Genomic DNA, 17,401 nt, shown 5'->3' on the forward strand with positions numbered 1-17,401 from the left:
TAACTCAGTGCTACGTGAATGGATTTTAACCACGTTGGCTCCAGATAAATTACCTCACTTGATAACTTGAGTTAACTGAAACCATAATTCATCAGTCAGCGGTTTCAAAGTTCTAAGCTCTCTTTCTCTACCAGTGAAACTTGTATTCATGAGTAATGTTCGTTTACGGACGATTTTAGTGCGTATATATTAATGTTGTGGTTACTAAAATTAAGCGGCAAACAAAATTGGGGTTCTATAAAAACAAAACCTATAAACCTTAAATTATTTTGATAGGCTCAGTAATGGAATTTATCAAATATTTCAATGAAATAAAATGCAGGAAGATAAAATTATTGTTTGTATCTCATTTCGAAGGCAATGTTATTACTAAAAATAATATTAATTAAATGCTAGCTAATTATTTTATTCCATGTCCTTTCAAAATGGAGGTGAAATTTTTCTATATTAAAAAAATCAAAAAAAAGTAATTTAATAATTATTGTTAAGGTTGCACATTTATATCTCAGTCATTTTGGAATGTATCCAATTGTATTAGGAATAAGTAAATTAAGTAATTTACACCCTTAGATAACATTTCTAGGATCACTGTAGATGCTTTGTTCATGCCATTGTGTTTCTTTTAAATTTAACTTTCAAATGAAGTGTCACAAGATTGCAATTTTAAAATTTAAAGAGACTTCACTTCCCTATACTCCCCTTTGAAAATGGGGGGCGATATTTTAACCCTTCGAAAGTCCAAAAAAGTCTTTAATAGGTATGGTGAAGATTGTACATCGATATCTCGACCCGTATGGAATATATTGAGGTGTATGAGGACACAAGAGGTTTCAGGATGAATTAATTAAGAGGTTATGGAATTTTACTGTTTCTCTTAAAAGCTATTATTATTATGAACTTATTATAGCACTGGGTTAAGAACCCCTCAAAAACTGTGGAAATACAACCATCTATGGACATTCTTAACACTAAGCATATTCCACACTTTACCCACTTATTTTTCTATACCATTACTGTAAATATCCTATCCAATAACGTAGTACATTTATTTATTATAGCCTACTTGATTTTAATAAAATTTCATTTTCATTTATTATTTAAAAAATACATAAAAGATTTAAACTTGTCTTTATTTGTTCAAAAGAAGAGGCGCAGAATAATAGGTTCAATAATATCGTTGAATTATTTATACAGCTAATTTTTTCAGCTCATAAGACATGGTGGATGAATAGTTTTTCTTATTATAAATGCTGTAGCGTTTTATTGTTTAAAATTCTGAGAATCTTCCTTTTCATAAACTCTTGTATAATTCTCTTTGTCGTGTTTCAAAGCTCTAAGCTAATGAGGCTACCAAAAGATAACACTCCACTCAGTCTTATGACTACCAGACAACGTTGTTCTGAGAATTGCCTTAGAAGATTTCGTTTTATTCAATATACAGAGAAATATTCAAGGTAAAGCCATTACTTAGGAGTTACATTAGATAGTAAATGTATATGAAATTGTGTTTCCCAGATATATACTCCAATTTCATATTTCTGTTTTAGTCTGAATGAGTTATGTTTTTCTGTGTCTATGAATAGCTAAAATTGGTACCTATGTTCGTTTATTGGAGTGTAACTCATTAGTAAGAACGAAGTAATAACTATGTAAATAAAATAATTTTGTTAATGGAGTTTTCTATAAAAGTAGTTGGATTTCATTTTTGCTGGACGTATCATTTGTATTCATTATTTGTCAATGCTTTTAAAAAGTATTATTCAATTAGAAAACGAATAAATTGAGGGAATACTCAAACCAACCCGTAGGCTTATTAGTGCCGTTGAAAGTATACCTAAAATTTCTTTCGTTGAATACGATGAGTGTTTTCAACAATATTAACCAAATTTTGTAGTTTAATGTGTTACAAATTGTTATTATATTTTAAGTTTTACAGATAAAATATGTACTTTAAAATTGATTATTTCATTAGAATTTAAAAAAATTAAATTTAGATTTTTAGAAAAAAAAATATAAATTACATTGAAAAACAAATCATTGCACTACTTTACATACTTTTTTAATAGTACCAAAAATCCATTTGTATATCGGGAAAATAGCAAGTACAATGTCTTAAGATCACAGTTACACAAGGATTCAATTACACAATTATAGCGAATGTCAGCCCAGGGATACATAGCTCTCTGTTGTAGCTCCCTTGTCGTCGGCAATAATGAGTTCTTTGTAACGTTCTCTCTGAGCAGTGACTTTACATAACAGTGAATGTTCTATAAATATCTAAATGTTAAAGTGTACGTTAAGATACTTCACAGTGATTTATATGATTTTATACATTATTATGGTAGGTTTGGTTTATATTTATTGTTTATGCACAGAATTATTTAATACAAGACGTTGATGCCGTCCAAGATAATAACAGTTTACATTTTTCAAACGAATGAAAAATGTCTTTAAAATATATTCTATTGATACTTAGCCAGTGTATGATTAATAGTATTGCTACTTAGGCCTACCTTTGAAGAATACATGCCAACGAAATTAAGTATATTATGAAACAAGTAGGATAAAAGAGATCATCTTGTTGACTTTCAATATTCTTTAATTACAAGTCGTCTTACAATACGGACAGTATACATATGGCATCAAACCATTTCTTCAGAGTTTATAAAACTAACCATTGTATCTTCTACGTGCAAATAATAAATGTTACTGTGCGACTTGCTTGCTTTATTCAACACGGTGTTTTAGTTGTACTGGCTTCATATTCCGATACAAAGTGAAATATATTTCTCAGTTATATTTTTTAGTGTATCATGGTAACACCCCGGTACATTAATATATATAGTACATCACTAAAAATACCGTGTCTTCGTACTGTCAAAGATATAGTACTCGAAATTCTGCCAAACTTACCACCTCGCTACCCAAGATGCCTCCTCTATCGTACCTTAAATAATAAAAATAAAATCTGTCGGGTTCCATAACCCGACATTATTTGTTTTTATTTATACTTATTCATAACATGAAATTTAAAGTATTATTTTTAAAATATACATGATGGCATTGTTGCTGTGGCAATAAAATAATAGTCCAGGACGGGTATTTAACTGCCACTGCTAAAGTGTATTTTAAATACCTCAAATTTTCAACATTTAATCACATTAGTCTGCAATGACACACGTCATTTACCAGAAGTATTTACCAACATCTCTCAACTAGGATATCCATTAATAATATAACTGCAGCTCTGTTGAAATCTTCTATTAAAAAGCACAAATAATTAGTAAAACTTTTGTTACGAAAATAAAATTAAAAATTCGTAGTAAGCTATGAAATATGAGCGGACTACCAGTGCTTAACTGAAAGAGTAGCTCAATTTGTACTCTTATCCATTTTTTGTTTGTTAAAACGTACAATTTGTACGTACGTTTAGTACATATTTCTTCCTAAACCTTTTATTATAGCATGTTAAGGCCATTATATTTAAATTAATCCCGAATGGTTCTAAATTAACAAAAACGCTTAGTATTTTAAAATAGATATTAGATTTTTATACTATAATTAATTTATTACAACATAGACACGCAACTAGTTGTATGGTGTTAATACTGTGAATAAAAATATAATTACCCTAATTCATATTCAAACACTAGTTTTATGAATAGTATTGTAAGACATACGTAATTATTAGTATAACAAAATTCATAGAATCAATGTACAGATAGTTGCTGGAAAGGAAGTCTTGTATTACAATTCGAAACAGACATCCTCCGGATGTAAGTGGATACGCACATCCGCCCAGACACCGATGATGAACAAACAGGAAGTGCTTATTTAAGAAGCGGAGATGCTTATTTGTAAAGCGGACAGCCATGTTGATATGAAAAATTGGTACTCACCAATTATGATGGAGAGATTTGGCATGGGTGTGGTCAGGAGAGCTGGCGGGGGGCAACATCAAAAACATCTAAACAAAATAAACCTTAGAGTATTTATGTGTCTCATTACATTCAGCTATTCATATAAGTGCAATAATTAACATTGCTTGGAGACTGTTCGAGAAGAGTTGTTACATTTATCAATAGAGTTTCAATACGTTATTTTTGTTATATTTATCCATATCCGTTGTTTTCACAACATGGCATTGCTTTCAAAGTACACTTAGCCCTGTACATGTTACACAGTACTTTAAATTATTTAAATAGATTGAATCATTCGACTTTGACTAATTTATATTCATAAAGTAGAGTTAATTTACTGCGACTTTATCGCATTTATCGGGTACATGTAATAGGATGCAACAAGGGGTTTTTTAGTTATAAAATGCAATTTCCCATGTGACAGGTACACGGAGGTGAGAAAGTGACGACAACCCATCACATCATACTTTAGATGCATCAGAACATTTAGAATATTTTCTAGACAATTTTGTATTTTTAAGTCATTTTGTAAAGTGAACATACGACGAGAAAGATAAATAGTTATGTTTATCACAATTTAACTATTAGAAATAATCTTACAACATGTCTCCTATTGTATAAACAAGTTTTTTCTCTGTGAACTCAAATTGTCAACTGTGATAATACGAGAAGGAAGAAACAGATACTATGCAAAAATACACTCTTATCTGTGCCAAAAGACACCGAAAGTCGTATCTGAGACAAAAATGTTATCAGTTATCATACGGTGATATAGACTTTCTAAGTTTAATCGTAAAAGTGACGTCTCATAGAAAGAAATGACATTCATATTATTACGTAATATATTACAATATTTCATGTCACCTCTCATCTAATATTGTGTATCATCAGCTATTTACTTCACATAGGTACAATAAAAACGTGGCGAAAGACACTTATATCAGTCACTATTTCACCAAGAGAGCAAATATATTTGCACTCACCTATCACCACGTCTTATGTTTTTCTTCATTTCGTCCAAAATGTAGTAATTAATATTTTCTTTACAATACTTGTTAAAAGAATGATTTATGTCCTCCTAATAACGTGTTTTCTCATTACAAGGGAAAGTATGAGTAATGGTGTGAACAAAGCTTTATAATGATGCTGTATTACAGATCAAGGAACACGTTTCTGTTTTGAAAGGAAACATTTAATGCTAATAGTGGTAAATATACAAAATAAAACACTACTATCTAATCTATTTTACTAATGGAACCTTGTTATCCGAAGAGAACTAAGACAAATTATAACCAATTTATTTATGTAATAGATATTTTTTCTTGTACACAATATCTCTCCTTTTTTGTTAGAGATAAAAAGGGAATAATTTCAAGGAACCATTTCGAGTACATGTAAGCACAGAACTGTGGACGTCAGAAGCTGCTGAGTCCACTAAAGTCCACTAATGAAGGCTATTCAAAGAGAAGCTCAAAGATGACGTCATCAACGGGATGCTGACTCATAGAGTGACTTCAACTAAACGTTCAAGTAACCTTTAATGAGTGATGCTCTCTCTTGTGTAAAGCTTTACGTGCAGCACGAGTTGTTTGACTATGTGAAACATTACAAATGACAACATTGCAGTCCTCGAAGATGTCCTTTGCATCGGTGATAATTAAAATTTTTTATAAGTAATAAAACATCATCTGTAATATCATAATTTCCTTCAAAGTAAAAACTATGAGTAGTATAGATTAAAAAAATGTTCGAACGATTTTCTTCAATGCTCTGTACATACATGTGATGAAGGTATAAACAAACACATCTAACCACCTATACATTAGGCAATATAATAACTATCTATCTGTATTTAAATTACGTATTGCATGTTTACCAGTTGAGTTCGTAGTTATCTTATTTTTTATTTTTTCGTTCACTTAGGACAAGAAACTGAGGAAATCCCTCATTGTACTTAGTCCTAAAAAGACCTTCGATTCTTTCATGAGGAACAAATTATTAAGGAAGGATAAGGTTGGTGGTAGAGGCCACTTTCTGTAGAGATACCTTGGAAAGGGATAGCAAATTTTATATATGAGTCATATAATCTTGGTAGAAGGGGAGGCTGTCACTGTCCCAGTCTTTTCCAGTCAAAATGGTTAGGGGATAATACTACCATTTTATCCAAATATCTTCTCATTTGTGACAAGTGATGTGCCACTCCTGGAATATCCATCACAAGATTTTGCTGTTTCCAGTGTAGGTTCAATTGGAAGGTATAAACCAGCCAGAAGTGAATCCTCCATCTATCAATCCTCCAGAAGTGTTATTCATTGGTACAATGCATCAACGATTTGCCTTCTTCACTCCCAAAAATTTGAAGTTAGCATATCAGGAAGAACAGGATTTGGTTTATCATCCCGGAGAATGGAACTTGGTAAGTTCAATAGAAAATATACCATTAATATTGTGGAAGATAAATATATAGTTAATAAACCTCTTAAATAAAGCACAAACGAATGGAAACCCAATTTTTGGAAATGTTTTAATCATATTTAGTAATGAATCAAATGTTAATATTTTTCTAGTTTTATACCCGAAGTTTCGAGCTTACCATGGCATTCAGTAGTACATTGTTTTGGTTGCACAGAATTTCAAAACGTAAGTTTTATAAATAACCTAAATGATATATTAGTAAAAAACATTTCTTGTAATCATGGTTTTAGCATGACTTCGGTAGCTATATTATTTAGTTAACAAAACCTAAGAGTATTTTTTTTTAATACCTAACATTGTAGAATAGTATGGTTAGCAAGACGTAGTTCATACAAAACAAAATTATTATTACTTTACATAAAAGCTGGGAACTTGTAAAAATAGTTCTTTATCTGTTGGTTATTTTTATTCGCATAATTTGACGCTTTTAAGGTAAAGTATTCAGAACTAAAGAATCCCAGCTTTTTTCTATGAAATTAAATAAATAGTTTTAAGATTTTGAGTAACTGAGATTATTTTTATTAAGTTCTCCATATTATATCTCTTCATGCGCTGGCCCTTAGATTAGGTAGTTAATTGTTTAGGTAGTTAAAATGTACATATACATAATATAGGAATATTAGAATATTTTTCATCAAATATATTTATCGAAATACAAATTATAATTAAAACAAATATGTAATTTAGACATCAGCTAGGTTTCAAATAAAATAACTAAAACAATGAAGATGCCTCTGTAAAACATAGTTCCGTCTAAATAGTTATTACATGCCAGTGGAATATTCCAGAGTGATGTAAGTGAATAATTATTCTGAGTGAGCAACGTCAAGTAAGTTTACAGAGAAGTTGCGAGAATAGGAGCACGCACCAGGCAGACACAAAGCTCTAAAGTCCCAACTTAGATTGAGATCACCGCCTGTGAAATTAGTGTTGCCTATGGCTTGGTACTTAACTGGGTACATTTATTCCTTATTACTCCCGTCACTTATCAAAATTAGTAAAACGCATTAACATAAATAAGTGTTGTTCGTCCTTGAAATTTTCCGTTGCAAAAATAACATGCCTTGATTACAGCGTGTTTTTACTATGAATGCCTTTTATAAGTATCTACAGTACACATGTTTTTAAAATTTTCTTTTAAATAAAATAGAATCGTGTCCTATGTAGCCGGCTTGGCTTGCTTAAAGGTAAAATAGAAATACTATAATTAGATTTAACATTTTTAATTGTTGTTTGATATATGAATTTAACTATTATTTATACTCCCAATCATATACCAATATAAAACACGTGCGCCTTCAGAAGAGATAAGTTACTATTTTATTTAGCGTTGGTTTAACTCAGTTAGGGAATAAAGGTTTAAAAATATTGTTAAAATAATAATACATTTTTTCTAATGGTTCTTATTACGTTTGACATATATACTTGTTTTGATAATGTAGACGGCTATTATCATACATGTAGAACATATCAACGGTAATAAAAATATCAACTCTTTTCTCTAACACATTTTGTTGCTTTAACTTCATTTATTTGTTTGAAGTTTAATTTTCCATGTTGTTTTCATTCCTGTTTCTGGTAGTTTGCTACAAGTTATTTCACTTAGCTAGCATCATTGGTTTTCTCTAGATACAGTACTGTTTAACATTGACAATTTTATGTTTAAAGTTGGTACCAAGAGAATTTAATCCAAGTATCAAATATGAAAATGATTTTCTTTCAATAACTTTTGACGATGGTTCACCTGAGAAGATTGCAGAAGTAACGTATAACTGCTTAGCTAACACGGGCAATAGTCTCTTGAATTGTAAATTATAAAAAAAAACAAAGAACAATTGTTAGTTTGTTAGTTTACTAGTTTATTCAATCGGTTTAGGTTTACTCAATCGTACGCTTTTAAACAATCGTTTGTGACAGTAGTCATTAGTAGTCGTATATGTTTAAATGAAAGGGCTCCAATTACACTGGAACGTACGTATAGTAGAGGCAAGACATGTGACAATCGTCTCATCTCTAGATGTATATCGAATAATGTCTCTGTATACTAATTACTGGTGTAGTTAGGCAAAACTTTAGAGCTTGCATTCAATGGTTGGGATGCTGTGAATGTGTTTATTTATTACGATTGTGTGTCACTGAGGTTGCCCCTATATCAAACATACTTAAAGAATCTTGTTTCTTAGGTATAAATCGAAAAGTAAGTGTAAAAACCATGTTCATCCACAACACTTATATTGTGTAGTTTTCAATCTTAAATTGATAGAATTTGTCATAAAACATATTTAAGTGTTCCTTTATATAATTAAAACTTGAGAGATGAAAACATGTAAGTGATGTGGAACGCTACTTGAACCGTAGATACTTTAACCCTGATGGTTCACCTGGCCTGGTGGTATTAAAATGGTTTAATAGTTAACACGTGAAATAAAAACAAACAAAATGCTTTTTTCATGTATAATATTATTAGGATATCAAATACTAAAAAGTCCTGCATTCTTCAGTTGACTACAATGCACAATTCTGTTAGAATACATTTCCTACACTAAATTTAGTGGGCTACTAAATGAGAATTGTAAACAGAAAATTAATTTGTTTTTATAACCTTCGTTACATACCTAATCTTTGGTGCACTAGCCTATCTAGATCAGGTGATGTAAATTCTTCGGAAGAAAGTACAACCACTTACTTACTCATAATAACGTAAAAGTGAAAAGTTACATTGAAGCTGGTATAGAGTCATTACTTCTTATTATTGGATATTTGAGTAAAAACTGGGTGTTATTAACCACGTAATGAGTAATAAAGCTTAAGATGTAATGAATAAAAATGTTAACACAATACTGGATAGGTAGATATAGAAGGGTAACAATGTTCTTTCACCCATTACTGCAGGCTCTGGTACGCATCAAGTTATGGCTAAGGATTCAGTCATTCTTTTCCTCAAGCCTTTCTCTAGAACAATTTTCTGGTAGCATTTTCAAATATACAATGTCTTATTTAAATTAATATTATACTTCTCCTTAAATCTAAATTTAATACAGATTTTCTAATAATGCCAGCTCCTAATTGTTTATCTCACACAAAGATAATTCTTTATATTCTTTATACCTCTTTCCTTCAAAGCGTAGTAAATTTATTGAGTTTTCACCCAATAACGCTATACCAATTAGCCGAGTAATTATTTCAAATAATGTTATCGGTATAAATTTTTTCGCTCGTTCTTGTTAAAAGGGTTAAATTTATGTTATTATCTGCACTTAAATGTATTAAAAAATGTTTTATTATTTTCTTATAATTTTAGTTGACCTAAGGAAAGTGATGTAAGATCCGCTAGGAAGTTCTATTTAAAAAAACGATATTAGATTATATGTAAAAAACAAAATGATAATCCACCCATATATAGCTTAGGATAATCATTTTGAATAGATGAGATCAGTAAAGTTTGTATTTAAAAAGAAAATTTTATAACGTTGAACCAACTAAATTACACAAAAAGTTTGCTTTCAAACTGTTATTAATGGGCATGGATGTCACGTGTGTGATGTATGTGTATAACTAAGCATGAACACTTAAGGCTGGTATTGTACTGTGATACAGTAAAATCTGTGGTTTTCGGGGATTGGCTATACAAAATAAGAACAGCTGTGTGAGATGTTTAAGCTCGTCTCTGTGATGTAAGCTCAGACCCGTGATGTCTTGAGGTGAACTAATTGCTCCTCGTTAATTCAGATTTAAACTAAACGCTCTGAAACGTCATCTTTCCAACTCCTCAACAAAATATGCCAGCATTTTATTAAACTATACTGTCCGGAATTATATTCTAATTAGATTAATTTTGTTAAATTATTATTAAATTATACACAGAAAAATAATTATATGTTTATTTATTAATGATTAGGAGATATTAAAATGTTAATATCGAGTAGTTGAATGTCAGTCTGTGTGATTCTTGTACGAATAAATGCACTTATCGTTAAAAACATCAAACTTAAAAACATGCATTATGATACTACTACCAGAGAATTACTTATTATGTTGACAAACCAAGAAATAATTATTACGAATGAGTTTTTTAAATGTATTTATTAAAAAAACTAAAATTCTTTGCTAGGGCATGAAGTGTTAATAACTTACTATAAGTTTTTTTGTTGAAAATTTCAGTTCAATCGGTTGAATAGTTTACACGTGAAATCAAAGCAAAACAAATAAAAACAAGAGAATTTAACATTTATAATATTTGCTACCTGTTAATATTTTGTTTGATATTTTTAGGCATAGATCATGTTCATATTATACATATCTCAATCTCAGAAAACTACTTCAGTTAAAAAAAAGGTCTACTCATGTCCTTGCAATATTTTTTGTTTAATATAATTCTACTGCTTTAGTTGAGTTTGCCTTGTTCTCACGACCAGGAAAATATTCATACATCTTAAGAATAAGAACAGACGTTTATTCACAGTTCAATTTTAATTATTAAACATAAATTTTATCATTAAAATAGTGATTAAATAAAATAAAATAATGTCGTGCTGTCATAGTACAATGTTTACAGAGACCAGTTGATTATATTTGACAAACTTTCACTTTTGCACTATTCATAATACACGTAATACTCCTTATATTGCAAATTAGCTATCAGAATCGATCAATAGTGGACAAAAATAACCAAGTTTATCTTTAAACTAAACTAATTTACTCAGTATTTCATAAATTTAAAAATAAGCCTTATAACAATTCTTATTTATATGGTATACATTATGAGTATGTGCATAACGCTTCAAAATTTAAATACATAACTACATGTTGTAACAGCACAATATGTTGCTGCCAATAAAAACTTGTTATCTCTTTTTTAAGGTTCTGTTGAGCTACACTGAAGTCGATTGAACATATTCACTAAAGATTCTATTATAATGTGACAGCATTAATAAGAAGAAGAAACAAATTTATCGGTTCAGCTTTAACGAGAAATGTCTTTTTCAACATAATTAAAATTTTCCAATTTATTATTGTGTCAAATTAGTTCAGTTTGAATTATAAAAAAATAGGATTAATTTAAAACATTCTTATTTTTAATACCTATTTAGAAACTGCTAGTAGCAAAATTTAATTTACTAACATAGTCAATAAAAATATTTGTTTAATACTTAAAATACCAAATTTAATTTTTTTTTATACAAAAAGTAAAGTATGTTAAAATTAAAACTTAGGCCTACCATTGGAATGTAAAAACTGTATTAACATAAGTTCAAAACATGTTGTAAAAAATTAGTTTAAAATTTAGGTCCTATTTCTTTATTTGTACTCTTCTTTTGTCCATTCACTACACACGCAGTACTCGTAGTGGAATGTATACAACTTTTTAACAGGAGGATTCCTTTCAGAAATTCGCGTCTTCAAGTAGTGTTTAGAGAACGTTAATCTGATACTCATATTTTTATTTCAATTTAAAATTTTATATAATATATATTAAATGTTAAAATAATTTTCCATTAACAAACATTTTCCACACTACAACTATCGACTGTAAAAATTTGAGATTTTCATGCAAGTTTGTATTAAAATTGTAAATTTTCAACTTGTATAGATGTGAATGTTGAGGTTAGCTCCAGTTCACCTTACTCTTAGAGCAGTGTCTTGAACATAAATTATCTGAGTCAGCTCGTCGTCTGAAGAGATCAAAATAAAGCCGTCGATGAGACGCTCAAATGAACTCTTCACATCGATTAGTCATAAAGGACATCTAGTCTACAACATATAGTTGTAATATAGATGAAGAGGTGTTGTCCTTGTCTCATCAGATGCACAATTGAGGGCACTGCGATGATTTAGACACTATTTATAAGCAGGGTGTAGCAGTTTAGTTTCCTAAAAATAACGTAGCTATGGTTGGAAGGATTTATGTAACATTAACATTTTGAAATCTAAACATTATCATCCCTACAATCTTCATTATGACTTAAAAACCATCTAACCAAATGGCTTATTTTTAAGGTGAAGAGGTGTCTCATTGTTTCATTAAGTGCACAATTGAGGGCACTACGATGTTTTAAACACGATATCTAAGCACGGTGTAGCAATCTAGTTTCCTACAAATAACGCAGCTATGGTTGGAAGGGTTGACACAACATAAACATTCTGAAATATAAACATTATCATGCCTAAAATCTTCAATATACTTTAAATATCATCCGACCAAATGATTTACTATCGAAATTTTTTAAACTCTAGAATAGCAATTAAAATATAGTTGAATAGTTTCCACAAAAGTGAGTATTATAATACGATAATACAGTATTAAAATAATTTACACGGAACAATACACATTTTGCTATCGCTTTACACTTATTTACAGCGAAGCAGAGTAAGGGAAGAATCAATTGTGCAGAACAGGGCAAACAGTACAGATAAGAAAATATTGAGGTCAAGTAGTGAATATATACCGGTACCCTAGTTCAGCACATAATGTGGGGATCTGAATATACGTCACCATACCGTTACCGTATATAATATCGGTATTGTTGTTGTAAGAAAACTCGTATTGACGTGACGCCGTTAGTGTGTTGTTTACCAGACTGACCTGAACAACAGTTCTCGCACAGATAAACAATACATATGGGACACTTTTTTTATTAAATAAGATAAATATACTATGTGTGTGTTTTAGGTATATTTTAGGTAGGTGTTGCGTATTGACTAATAAATATTGACCTACATTTTGGAATATGCAATATTGCTATTTGATGCCGTATACGCTCATCAATAAAATAAGAGGTTATTTCACAAGTCTATTATGTATTATAAGAAAATACACTGTTTAATTTGCAAAACAATCAGAGATTTTATTTTTTAATTATACTTTTCACAAAACATAACAACAACGAAATACACTCTGACAGTAAATATTAACTGTAAATCTCTTTGGTGAGCTTTCATTACATGATGGGTAGCTCATAATACTCAATTACCAGTTGAAATCAAAACCGAGGATGCGGTAGGTTGACCAGCAAAGGTTATGTCTGTTGTGGTGTTTTTTTTGTTCTCTTACGACAAGAAGCTTATAAATTGCACTTAGTCCTGTAAGGACCTTTGCGCTGCTTTCGGAGTGATAGGATATTCAGGATAGGTAAGGTTAGGGAGTAGGGGCCGCCTCCTATCGAGATCCATGAGGAAGAATTAGGGCACTACATCTCAAAGTCATCCCGGAAGAAGGGAGGCCAGCTGAGAACCAGCCTCTCCAGTCAAAGTAGGCAGGGGGGGGCACACCCTTGATGAGGTTAACAAGAGCCTTTGAGGTAAGGGAATACCTATTGAATTGCCCATGAACCCCAGAATCTCAACATTTGCGGTTAGTGATGTGCCGCTACTGGATCTATAAGGTTTCCCAGATTGAAGTGGCACATCGGTTTTTGCTGTGCCCAGTGGTGGGTTCAACTGGTAGGTATAAACCAGCCAGAAGTGATCCCTGCTGGGTACTGTTGTGGTGTTAGTGTGTCTAGTGAAAAACCAGGTGGTCGTATTATGGTAAATTTTAAACAAATACCATTATTTTGAATTGTTTTCCACGTGAGATAATTCAGTACGAAAATAAACGTGTGTTTTTATACGTGGGTGATCATATATTTTTTTTATATGTACTCGTATATGTCTACGTCAGAATGTACAGTGTAAATAAATATATAAATAAATTTATATATATATATATATATGTATATATATACACACATTTTTATAACTATTTTATATATAGAGTGTCCCGTGACTCATAGGACAAAACGTATACCACGTTTATTTTTCAAGTCAAGACAAACATATTTCACCATAAGAACATTGGTTTCTGATGCTTATTTTCATATCTGTCTGCCCGTATATGAAATGAAAAATGTCTTTATTAGAGCCGAAGTTAGGACTATAATGTCCTCTCTACTACTTAACCTCACGTGTATTTTATCACACATGAGTATTAAAAAAAAATATTAATATCTCAAAAACCAATATTATAACATATTTGGTTCAAAAATTTTATGGCAATAAGGCCAGTTACCAAACAAGTATAATGATATTATTATTAGAATTTTCAACATAACGGTCGTAAGAACTTTAAAACTTAGAACATCTCAAGAACTACAAAAATGACAGTTTTTAAAGGAAACTCTAATCACAAAAAAGTTTTTTAAATCAAATAATAATTCATCATCTGCTTCATGCAGCGTGTGAAATCAGGCGCTATGTCATACGTGACTCCTGAAATCAGAAAATCAGTCCCTCTAAAGAGATTAAGAAAGTCGGCGGCGAAGAACTTCAAAATTAACTCTGCATAGTTCTGTTTCCTACTATGAATAGAACTTGAAAGTATGAGCTAATGTATGAAAGCTAAAAAGCACTGAAGTAATTGTACACAGTCCCTAAAAACATGCAATTTATTAATGTTCTTATTTATTGCATTATTACTGGTTTCCATTGCTATGTGTGGCATATTGAAAATTTAATAGATTTATAAACTCCATATCATCGGTAAAGTACAAAATAGACCCATCAATTAGGAAAACGATTTATGCGCAGACCAGTTGTGTCTTGAGGTGAAGTAATTGTTGCTCGTTAATTAAGATTAAAACTAAACCCCGGAAAACGTCTTTCAGCTCTCCAACCGTTTATCGTAGAATATTCAAGGAGCTCAGTAAACCTCACAATGCTCTGACATTATCTGCCTTATTTTAATTAAATTCATATTTTAACCTTGAAGATAGTGTACACCATTACTATTACGTTATTTACTTATGGATTTATTTTAAAACATATTAAACTAGCTTTATCTTGTAACATTTGTAATTCTAATGGAGAATTTAAAGATTTTAAAAATGTATTATATTTATATAATTTTTGAATTTAGCTCCATTGCACTTTTCACTTTGTACTGAGCTTGGTAAAAGCACAAATTAAAAAAAGTCATAATTAGCAAATTATTTCATAAATTTATAACACAATAATTAAAAAAGTCAGTGAAAACACATTGGTTAGTAGAGTGAAACGCCGCCAACCGCATCAGAATACGACGATCCAGTCAGAAATGGCAGCGCATAATGTACTTCACAATGTGTACCTAAAACAACCCGCCATTTCTGATTGGATAAACCTTTTGAGATGCGGTTTGCGGCATTCAACTCTACTAAGTGAGCTCTTTCAAATGAGGTATCACTCGACCCATGCTTCAATTTAAGATTTCCATGTTTTCCTCTGTGGGCCGTCCCCCCATGGTTGGCATGTCATGGTAATAGCAAGAAAAAATATTTTACATAGCCATATGACACTGTGCAAAGTTTATAGATGTTATCTCCTATGTTTTTGTCACACAATCTATTTGTCAACTTCTAGTTGCTCCTTTATTATAGGTGCATTCCTTGTTTTGATAAAGGCATATCATTTTATTTGGTTTTCACTATGATTTTGTAGCAGGTTAGAAATAATAAACTATCAAACATTTGTAAAACTGGAATGTTTGCATAGTTGAACTCATAGGAACATTATATCAGAAACATCCTTTCGAAAATATAAAACCATTTATAACAATTTAATAATATAGGAACTAGTAGTTTAGTCAGACCTTAATTAGTCTAAGAGTAAAATGGTCGTTAATAATGAAAGTCACTTAAAGGGAGGTTTACTATGAAGGGCTTATAAGCCAAGGGGTACAAGTCCAAAAAACTTGTTTCTGAGAAAATCATGGTTAAAGTCAGTGTTAAAAAAAAATTATTACCATTGTGGTAGATCTACAAAAATATTTTTTAGTGTTTGATTATGTAACTGAAAAGTTTATTCATGCTTGTTTACATTTTTAAATGCTTTGGGTGTAAAGTTATTATTAAAATAAAAGTTTAAGTCATGACTTGTACCCCTTGACCACAAACTAAATAGATGGTTTAAAGAACATGGAATGAATAAAACTAGTGTAAGTAAGAAAGTTTTGTTTTATTGATACAAAGTAATAATTTATTTTGTTTTCCTCTTCTGAATAGTCACGATATATAACAACCAGAGTGTTTTTTTTACTTAGTCAGAGTCTGTTTCATAACAATTCCCACCATTTTCTATAGAGTCTGCTCCTTCATCGTTTGGCTCTGATACTTGAGGCTGTGGCACATCAACTTGTATAGTTTGACTCCTGGTTTTAGCACGGGGGTTTCCGTCATAGTCCAGTTTTTTGTAAAACTCATGATGGATAGGAGGAACGTAGGGTAGAAGTTCTTGAAGGTCTTTGTACTTGGAAGCTTTAATTTTTTTTTCCTTTCTTGTTTTGGTTCTAGTAAGGGTAGTTCAGTGGGAGTTCTACCAGATGACTTTGCTTTCATGTCATAGGTTGAGAATGGCATAGAATCATTAAAAGTTGTTTTATAAAACAATGTCCATGGTACGGCTTTTCTGTATTGAAGCCACTGCATTTGTCTGATTCCAACAACAGATCTTTTAAAAAGATGTTGTACCCCTTCAAGTGTAATGAACTCTTCCTCTTCCATACATTTTACCATGAACCTTTTGCAACTTTTAGCAATGATTCCAGCCCAGTGGTCAAGAACAAACACAGATGTATTCGTGTTTCTTTTAGCTAACTCTATAGTTCCAAAATCACGATCACAGTTGTTGTACGAGTGGCCTGGCAGCAAAAACTTGTGGTCGACTACTTCAACTTGGGTTTTTTTGAACAACATACAGCCAAAATTTAACTACATAATGACTTTTGTTTTGTCCCCCACAGTTATCACTAAATAATGTTAAATGATTAACGGTGGGGGGCAGTGCCTTCACGTACTGAAACATGCATGACATAATTTCCTCACAACCTCTTGACGCTTGTGGTTAGGACCAAAGAGGTTAGGATCACTTCCATCAGAAGAACAATTGTCTGCCATTTCTTTCTATCTAGTTGTCTATTATCCAAATATTAACAAAATATTACAAAAATGAATTCTCATTTCATTAATATTAACAATAAGCAATATAATTGTTAT

The sequence above is a fragment of the Homalodisca vitripennis genome, chromosome 3 (assembly GCF_021130785.1).
Source record: "Homalodisca vitripennis isolate AUS2020 chromosome 3, UT_GWSS_2.1, whole genome shotgun sequence".
NCBI classification, from domain to species: Eukaryota; Metazoa; Arthropoda; class Insecta; order Hemiptera; family Cicadellidae; genus Homalodisca; species Homalodisca vitripennis.